Source organism: Cuculus canorus, chromosome 21, assembly GCF_017976375.1.
Source record: "Cuculus canorus isolate bCucCan1 chromosome 21, bCucCan1.pri, whole genome shotgun sequence".
Taxonomy (NCBI): domain Eukaryota; kingdom Metazoa; phylum Chordata; class Aves; order Cuculiformes; family Cuculidae; genus Cuculus; species Cuculus canorus.
In genome coordinates, this window is record NC_071421.1 from 5,289,873 (window position 1) to 5,299,604 (window position 9,732).

The following is a 9,732-nucleotide window of genomic DNA, read 5'->3' on the forward strand; positions in this document are numbered from 1 at the left end:
TGTGCTGCTGGGTCCTGGGCTGAAGATGCTCTGTCAGGCAGACAGCAAGGGCCACTGCAGAGCACTGGGATTGTCCTCTGACCTTGTTCTGCAGCCTAAAAACCTGATTCCCAATGAGGGGTGTGGGGGAACAGATTCTGGTATCGATGCTCCTCTGCTGTTCAGTGAGATCGATCCAGAATCCTAGGTCATTATTTTGTGGCAAAATGTTTTATGCAGCAGATTATATTGTTATTGGAGGAGGAAGGAGAGGTGTCTCTCTGCATTTATGGTTTTAGGGGTTGTACAGGCTTGGGTCACTGTGTTGGTCAGCATTCCCTTCTTATTTGGGAGGATTTTTTACAGGCGTGGCAGCTAGGAAGTTTTGGGGTTTTTTTCTGTTCCTCAGACAGTGGATCAAAATCTTAAGGACAATTCCAAATACATACTTAAAACTACCTCATTTTTTGTCTCTACAGGAATTCACGTTATCTGTGTTTGGAAGATTTTGTGGTGTTTGTCTGGTTGTACTTCATTGGGTCTCCTCTGGAGGCTGCAGATGGATTTGCAATGTGCAGTTTATGTCTTGATAGATGCTTCTGGCTCAGGCAGGTAATGGCAGAAACGGGCATTTGAAGAAAGTAATTCAGCTCTGTCTTGTATTTTTAAAGCCTTTGCTCATGGCTTAATAAGTTTATTCTGGTCAGATGCTGAGGGCGGGGCTTTCAGAAGAGTGTGGGCAACTCGTGCATCATGGCTAGCACACTGGTGGGGAGAAAAGAAGAATGCAGTGTCTGCAGACTGTGAGATGTACTTCTGTTCAGTCAATTGCTCTTCAGACATCTTGTATTGCTGTTGGAAAATCTTAATACTTTCATAGTGGTTTTAGGAGCTCGGACTACATTCTCCCCCTTCCCTGGGTGAGTAGACTGAGTCACTGCTGCTTAATCAAGGTCATGCTCCTTGGAGGAGAGCACATAAGATTTCTCCATTCCAGTCTGGTACTTTAATAACTAGGCCTTTTTGCTCGCATACTGGTTTGTCTTTTAAGTCCCTAGTAGATTATTTTTGTTTTAAATCACCTTTGGTAAATCTATATTTGGAGTTTTGCACCTGCTGAATTACATTTTTAAGGAATGCCCTGCCTTTTTAAAGCTGTATTTCATCTTGAAGTGGAGCTAAATATCTAACCAAGTTAAAATCTATGGCTTCCAGAACTGTTGAAAAATTGGTAAGTTTGATAAAACTCAGTATGGCTGGCTTATTGCAGCTGTATGTTTAAAGGGAACAGGCGCAGCCCTGGACAGAATAATGCCCGTGCTTTGCTGCCTGAAATAAGTTTTTTACTCTGCCGCATAACTCACAAGTAACACCCAAAATGAACAAGTTTATCAAGTTTTCTTTTACACTTTGTTCTGATGATAACTGTCAATACTGTCAGTGCTTGTCCTTTCTGTATAGATAGATCACAGGGAAGTCCATATTCTATTCCAGGTGTTTCTGTGGCCATGTGGATTTATTTGAGTGAGGAACACTTGAAGGACATAGTTCAGCATTCCTTTTAGGTCAGCTGAGAGAGCATGACTTGCTCCAACATTCAAATTGCACTGGTCTGCAGGCACAGCGGGTTAGCGACCCAATATGTCTGTTCCCTTGGAAGGAAACCTGTGCTTGGGCGTCTGTCCCAGATTTCATGCCTCCACTGTCTTGGGAGAGAAGTTCACACATTGGAGCCCACAGCCTCTGCACATGAAGTCCCAAATGTTTTTTAAAATCAGAACAAATCAAAGCAAAACTTTAACTCCTGACTGTCCTCTGCTGAGTTCTCTGCAGGCTGCCAAGGCCAGACTGGCTTGAAGAATTAAAAATCTATGGCACCATTGTGTTGCTTTCTCATGAAAACCACAAGGAGGAGAATCTGCTCATTAATCAGATGGCTCTGTCAGTAATGAATCAAGATGAGCGTGCTGGCTGAGGCAGTTTGCAGGGAGCAAGGAAAGCAGTGAGAACCTGGCTAAGACACAACATCTGGCCTGCTGCTTTAAGAGCTTGAAAATGATGAAAGCTCAGCAACAGAAGATGTTAGGATCTGCCTCCTAACTCTAACTTGGTTGGCACCTTTCAGATGTCCTATGCTATACAAGTACCAGGCAGCTCTGCTAGTCTGGCAGGGATTGTAGGTGCTAATTGGGGTGGGAGATCCTGGCATCTGCTCTTTGTTCTAGTTTGTTAACTGTGAAATCCTGAATGGCCCAGCGGTTTTAATAAAGGCTAGAGTCACCTTTCCTTCTCTTCTTTTAGGGTTCTTTTAGGTGGTGGTTTGATTTGTGTGGGAAACAGAGCCTTGTCACTAATTTAGCACAAAGGATAAAGATGATGCATGTTTTTAGGTGTCACAGTAAGCCAAAAAAGAAGACCTGCTCCCTGCATTGGCTGATTTACTAGTGGTAAAGGAATAAATCAAATGCCTGTTCCATAGAATGTGCAAATTCAGGCAATTTGCATCTCATGCACTGTTTGTAAACGAGGCTGTGAAACATCATCACGCTGTGTGAAATGAGCTCTTTCTCAGACTTTGACCTAATGGACAGAGGGTCTAATATCTCACCTTCCCTGTTTTGTTGGCCATTGTCCCAAGAGTTGGTGAAATTACTCCAGATAGATTATAAATCACTTTCTGTATGGCATAAGGCCTCTGTATGCCACAGTTGAGTCATGTTTTAACCTGTGGGGGATAGCTCTAGTACTCTATAAACCATAGCTCTGATCAATATCAATAAAGGAGAGGTTGGGAATAACATGCTAGAGATTCATGTGCTTTTTTCTGTGTGTTCTAGAGCTCAATAAAGATTTAAGAGTATGCTTGGTGCTGTGCCATACAACCCTTCAACTGGTCTTTCTTCTTCCTTAAATTAGTTCTTAAGTAGAAAATTAATTAGCCACCCAGAAACACAAAGCTTCCTCCCCAGTGATGTGCTGTAGGCTTTCTATGAAGTTTCTTTCTTCATGAATCCCCTGCAGCACCCCTGCTTTTTCAAACCTTTGCATTTGAGGTTTCCAGGAAAAGGTGGAACAACATTTGCACATGGATGGGGAGAGATGAGATACAACTATGACAGAAGAATGTTGGGTTGGAGGCAGCAGCACCAAGGTGGTTCTGCCTTCTATGAGTCAGAAAGGGATGGATGCAGGTGCGTACATGAAAGTGATGCACATTCCCACAGAGAGTTAACTCCCCTCCAGATGGTGAAGAAACATATATAAGTAATTTAGAGGCCCTGAGTATCTCCTGAGGATTGAGACATAAAAAGAATATCAATCTCTCTCGCAAGCCAACCCACAGGAGGAAAAAAGTGATTGTTTTCTAGGGATCTGTATGCTTTTTTTTGTGTGTGTGGGAGAGGTGTGTGTTGCATTCCAACTTGTATAAAAAACATCTTATGAAGGAAAAGTTAAAGGGAAAAAATGTTTTCAAGCATTTACTTCAGGAAAGGCTTTGTACTTTCTAGGGAAAACTGAATTTGATGTAGATTCTTTGTCTTATACTGAAAAACTGACCCTTCTCGTCTCCTGCTAACAGTTTTGGGGGGAAACTGAAATTCTCCGAGGCCCTATCCGTGTATGGGGAAGGGACAGAGAATGGTTTGAGTCTCAGGGAGGCAGTGCAGTAGAAATGTCTGTCCTGCAATGGGAATAGTGAAAGAGACTATTTAATTTCCATCTGCCAAACAGGAGCTTTAATGGTAAAATTGACCCAAATTACCAGGCTATGGTGATGCATACAGAAATGTTGTCTTTAGAACCTGTGTAGCTTTAAACAGTTTGGCTGAAATAGGAACATAAAGCACCTTGGGGATGGGGCTGACGTTGATCGAAAGGGCACCACCATATGGTGCCAATCCAGGTGTGAATGTCAGAAAGTGGCTCCTGCCACAAGAGCTCACAATACCAGCACAGGCATTTGTAAAATGTCAGTGGACAAACCAGTCTGTGCCCTATTTTCTGTCCTTGATGTGGAACAGCTGTCCAAAGAGCTGATAGTGTTCCAGCAGGCACTGCTTCCCCTTTGCTGGGGTGACAGCCCACTTGGACAGGAAAGGATATTTAAGTGCTGAGAGCTTTGAACTCTGCACGTTATACCTGTCTGTAAAAGATGCAGAGAGCTGCATTATCCTGTGTCCTTGTGGTAGTAAATCAATCTGGGGTGCTTGGTCAGCTCAGGGACAAGCTAGAGGAGAAATCATTCACAAGCACAAAGCTGATGTGGGTGGGCACAGCAGTAAGGGCATAAAGATGAAGGCAGTGCCCTGGGGAAGTCTAATGGTCTTATAATGCATTTCCAGAGCCTGTTTCTGGCTGCAGTTTTACAGGTGGCAGCTGAATCAGAGATGGAAATGAAGTACTTTCATTATCAAGTCCTTACACTTCAATTTGCTGTAAATTGTTCCAGTCACTGCCAAGTGAGTGACAGTAAAGACAGACCCCTGGCTTGTTGCCTAACCCCTGAATATAATTTCAATCAGTGTTCGCTGTAGACATCCTGGATGGACGGAATAGCATGTGTACGTGGTTCAAGGGGACTGAAGTGAGCTGGAGGATCTGTATATGGGGAACTAAGACTGGAAATAGAATAAGGTTGAGGGGATCTGGCAGAGCTTTGTATATTCATAGACCTGGAAGAGCTGTCTAGGACTTGCTAGGATGTGTTAGGAGTCCTTCTGATCATGAGGGAGCTGGCTAGCAACAGTCTGCTGTGCTCAGCCCCTGTCCTGGTGCCCTCTTAGCTCACTGTATCACCTAATATTAGTCCCTGTGCTTTGTCCTGGAGCAGAGCTCTGTGGCTGATGCTGCAGCTTTTCTTATTGCCTCCCCAACTGGGATTCAGTGCTTGCTGGAGTTCAAGGTTGGGCTATAGAAATCTGTTCCAGGCAGAAATCTGCCATAAACCTAGTTACAGACGAATGGATGTATTTACCAGGCTGCAGGGAGGATGAGCTCAGCCACTGATAAAGGAGAAAGTCTTAGTTTATGATAGATTTTTTTTGTTTTATTTACAGTATAACCTTAAAAAGTCTTCCTATTTTTCTCATGCATGCTATTAGCACGCTTATTAGAATTTCTTTTTACCTAACGTAGTGCACACCTTTGTCAGCTACAGTGAATTGGAAAAAAAACAGCAAAATGTCATCCGTGAGACAGCACTGGTGTGTGACAGGATTCAAACAAGATCCCTGGCTGCTCAAAACATGTAGTTGACAACCTGTAAAATCATCTGTGTGCAGTCAGCCTTACAAACAAGGGGGGGTTGATTTATCTCCAGGAACTGCAAGTGATGAATTTCCTTTTTGCAATGCTTCTTGTGCTGCTGCAACCACTTTAGGTACCTGAAAGGTGACATTATTTTGTCTGATTGTCCATGATCTTTATTCCTCTTTTGGCACGGGTCCTTGTTTGTTCTCTCATTCAGAAAGCAGCAGTTCCTTGAGGATGCATTCTTTCCCAGATTCCTTCTCCTTTTTAATAGGCAGAGTCTTGCATGACACATTCAGTGGTTGTTGATAGCTGTAACACTACCAAGAAGACACCAGGTGGACCATGAACCTCATGAGCTTTGGTGATCCTTACACACCATTGCTGATTTTGGCTCCTAATTTTTCTTGGTTTAGGATTAAGCCTATTGATGTTTGCTCTTTATTTCCAGCTGAGATGGGGATAATGTGTTTTACTTGCTCTCTGTGTTTTGTTCTGCATTTGTGAAGATGTTTTACAACAGCTAGCTTGGTTCTGCTGTATTTACAAGCTCCTCTGTGCTGCAGCCAAACACTTCACAGTCCTTCAGAGATTATTTTGTGATTTAATATGAATTTAATATGTTCTCTATAAAGAATAGAACACCTCCCCATCTTCATGCTTTTCTGCTAATGTTATGGCCTTTCAGTGCCGTAGCCTTGGAGAAAGCTGACAACACAGCAGCGATACTACCTAGGCAACTTATCTTCTGAGTGCTTCATGGTAGTCTGCCAGATCTTGGCTGAGGAGGTATTTGTTTGGCTCTGCTTAGACAGGAGCAACCTCTTGCATGTAAGATAGACAGCCAGCAGCCTTTAGAGAATGGATTTTATCATCATTGCTCACGAGCAAGCGGGAGTCATTGACAGAGCTTTGAACTTGATTTGAAGGGGAGGGCGCTAGTGTTCTAGTTGCCCATGATGAACCAAGAATAGACAGTTGGGGTGCTAGTGAGAGCCCTCAGCCTGTTGCTCTGAGCAATCTGATCTGGTTGAAGATGTCCCTGCTCACTGCAGGAGGTTTGTACTGGATTGGCTTTAAAGGTCCTTTCCAACTCAAACCATTCTATGATTCTGTGATTCTGTGCTTTATGTTTGTGGGCACTGCAGCTGGGAAAAAGGTGTATGCCACTCTGTTCGAGGAAGAAACACAAGACAGAAGCTTATCTATCAGAGCCTGACTTCCCTCCATTTGCAACTACCTTATTCTTTGTCTCCTGTGATGGTTTCCAAACTGTTACCTGTCTCTTATAGGCAATGCCAGAGTCTGCACTGGATCATGTGATAAAAAAATAATGGGGCACCTTCTGTCCCAGCAGAGTAAACTAAGATCATAACCTTTCAGGGATTAGGAATTCAATTATCTGGAGAAACAGCCACCAGAATGAAATATCCCTTCTAACCTCTTATTGTTTAGTATTCCAAGCCAGTACCATCTCCCTGCACTGGAACTTTCAAGAGTCACCTAATAAAAAAGATTAGAATTACTCTTAGATAACTGCTGTAAAGATTATTATTATCTAGCGATAATTCCATCTCTGAGCCTGTCTCGAGTACTTTCTGGATTCAGATGAACCAGAGAGCTGATGGCTTTAAAAGACTACACTTATTTACAGGCCCTGGAGGCTGAGGCAGAGAGCTTGTGGGAATAACGGTGCACTCCAAAAGCCTAGGAGGAGACTTTCCTCTTTTTTCCCTGCTATTTCATGTTTCATTTACAGAATTCAATACTGCATGGCAGGACTGAGAACTGTCTACAAGAGCAAAACTGAATATGGGGTTGCAGATGCAGGTAAAAGGCAGCTATTATTCACAAGCAGCATCTGAACAAGCACTTGCCTCACAAGATTTAAAGTGATTATTGGGTCAACAAGAAGTTTGCTTCCACAGTTTAGCAAAACAAAGCCATTCAGCACACATTATTACCAACCTGTCATAGCCAGAGTGAACATCTCTTTCTGCATGGCATGAGATAGATGGTTTTGGTCTCCAAATCCGCTTTTTACTGCATGTACCAAAAGAGCAGATGCCCTCAGTAAGGGGGATTCCGAACTATTCATTGTCAACAGCAAACTGCTTGTTTCTGTTCACAGCAAATGCATTTGGCTCTCTGTATATCCTGTTTTTTGGGTGAGCTACAGAGGGACAAGTGGGTAGGTTTATGCAGTGTATAGTCCAGGATAGATTTACACAGTGTATAACCCAAGGTAGCAATATGATATGGAGCAAATCGGAATACTTGAGAGGCTGAGAATACGAGTGAGGGACTGAGAGAATACAATGTGATCCGGAAGACTCCATTCTATACAGACACCCAGTGAGGACTGTGTGCACTGAAAGCACATCCATTCCATAGCAGAGGGCTTGCATTTGCCAGATGGTTGTTGAAGTATCTACCTTACCCGTAGATTTCTGCAGAAAGCTCTGCATGAGCCCTTCCACTCCCTGTCCAAGAGATGGCAATGAAGGAGATCAGGAAAGCTCAAGAGTGCAAATTTTCAGCGTGCCGTGGGACTGTTTCCTTCTTCTTGTTTGGTCTGACAGTGGGACAGGCACAGTGGGAACCACAGGAATAGAACTGTGAGACGCTGAGATTACTCCCTTCAGCACCACTGTTTGTGATTACTCTCCATTTGCAGCCTTACAGAACTTGTTCTAGAGCTAAAAATAGCTTTGTGCTTTATTTACTGCTTTTCATTTTGACCTTACATGTTTTTTTCCCTGGTTTTCACTTTCTTCTCTTAATCTATTGAGTCAGACAGTGCATGTCTTTCCCCTTACTGAGGGACTGAAGGGCAGCCTTTCCTCTGCACTCAGTGGAAACGAGTGGCAAAGGCAGAAGCATTCCAGGGGGAGAATTTGGGTTGAGTTGTGGAGGTCCCTTGCAAACACTATATACAGCTATATATACCTAAATACTGTACAGCTTCTATTAATTTCAGATGGAGCATCTCCAGGAAATAAACATCCTATGGATCATTGTTTTCTTGAAGGTTTTAGAGAGTGACAAACAAGTGTGCATGCATTTTGCCTACAAGATGGAAAACATGAGTGCAACAGGCAGCGTAAAAAGGGCTGTTCCTTAACCTGCCCGCTGCTTGTTCTCTGTAGGACAGTGGTATGGAGTGGGAAGTTTCCCACCAAAGGAGTTTGGAACGTACATAGTTTGTTCTTGTCTGGGTTTTGAGCACAGAGGTTGCTATGGCCATTGTTTTTTATTAGTGTAATATATGTTGAAGTCTACGAATAAATGCTGGGACCCAGGTGGAACAGGCGAGATGTGACTAAGTTCTTGGATGATTGATAATGAGCAGGGACTGGAAAATCAATTGTGTTAATTCCTGGCTTGTCACTGGGATGGAGAATTAATGAGAAAATCCGTCTAACTTAATGGTATTTACACATTATACAGACTGTGATAAAATTGTCTTTGGGCACTGCTTGGCATCACAATTATGGGATTATTGTAGATCCAGAAGCAGAAACAGAAATCCACAAGCACAAAAACTCCCTTCACAAAGAGTAGACAAGTGGTGACACGGACCAGCTAAGAGAATTGAAGAGAAAACACACTGGCATCATTTTTGCTTCTTGTACTGTACGCTGAGGAATTGTTGTAGGAGCTGTGATATCGGTGTGTGGTGATTCATATTGTGCGTGGTGCTGTGCTTGTGATAAACACTGTGCCCCATGGGAATCCCTCCCTCCAAGGGTCTTAAAGCACTTTTTAGGCAGCAGGATGGCTCATCTGGCAGCGCAGTGCATTCAAGGTAGCTCCTTAAAACATCTGAAAGAATTGAGCCCTCATCTTCTGAATTAGGGTTGGTCTGCAGATATGCTCACTGAGCATGAGGAGTTTGTGCCAGACCAGCAGTAGTTATGGCACTGAGGGTAGACCAGTTGTGCGAGCTTCCCTGCACTGACCTGCCAGAAAAGTCAGGTGGGAAAGCAGCGGATGGCAGTTGGACTCCTGCAGCAATTTGTGAAGCTGTCAGTAACTCCTCTGCAGAGCAGAGCGTACATGTACCTGCTTGAAGAAGTGAGGAAGACTGCTCCTGATCATGACTGACAGAAAAGTGAATCTGTCTCCCCGACTGCCTCCTGTTCACCAGGAATTAATCCAGCTGAGACAGCATCAGTATAATTGATGGTATATTACTGAATAAGTCATCCATAAACCTTGTGTACTCAGAGCACCTGCATCTCTCTTGCTTTTCTTGCCAACTTCCCTCTCCTTGCTGTCATGCTTCATATGCCTTCCCATCCTCCAATCTACATTTAAGTATGCTGTGTGCTTAAAATCCCGGAGCTGTCGAAAGAGGAATAAAAGGAGATGCTATATAGAGAGTGACAAATTTGTTTGGTGTTTACTCTCTAAAGATTTGGTGCAGGTTCTTTTCTTTCCATCTCAGCGTGTCAAGGTCTTAGTTGGGTTGGAAAGTTTTGGAAGAGAATGATAAAACGT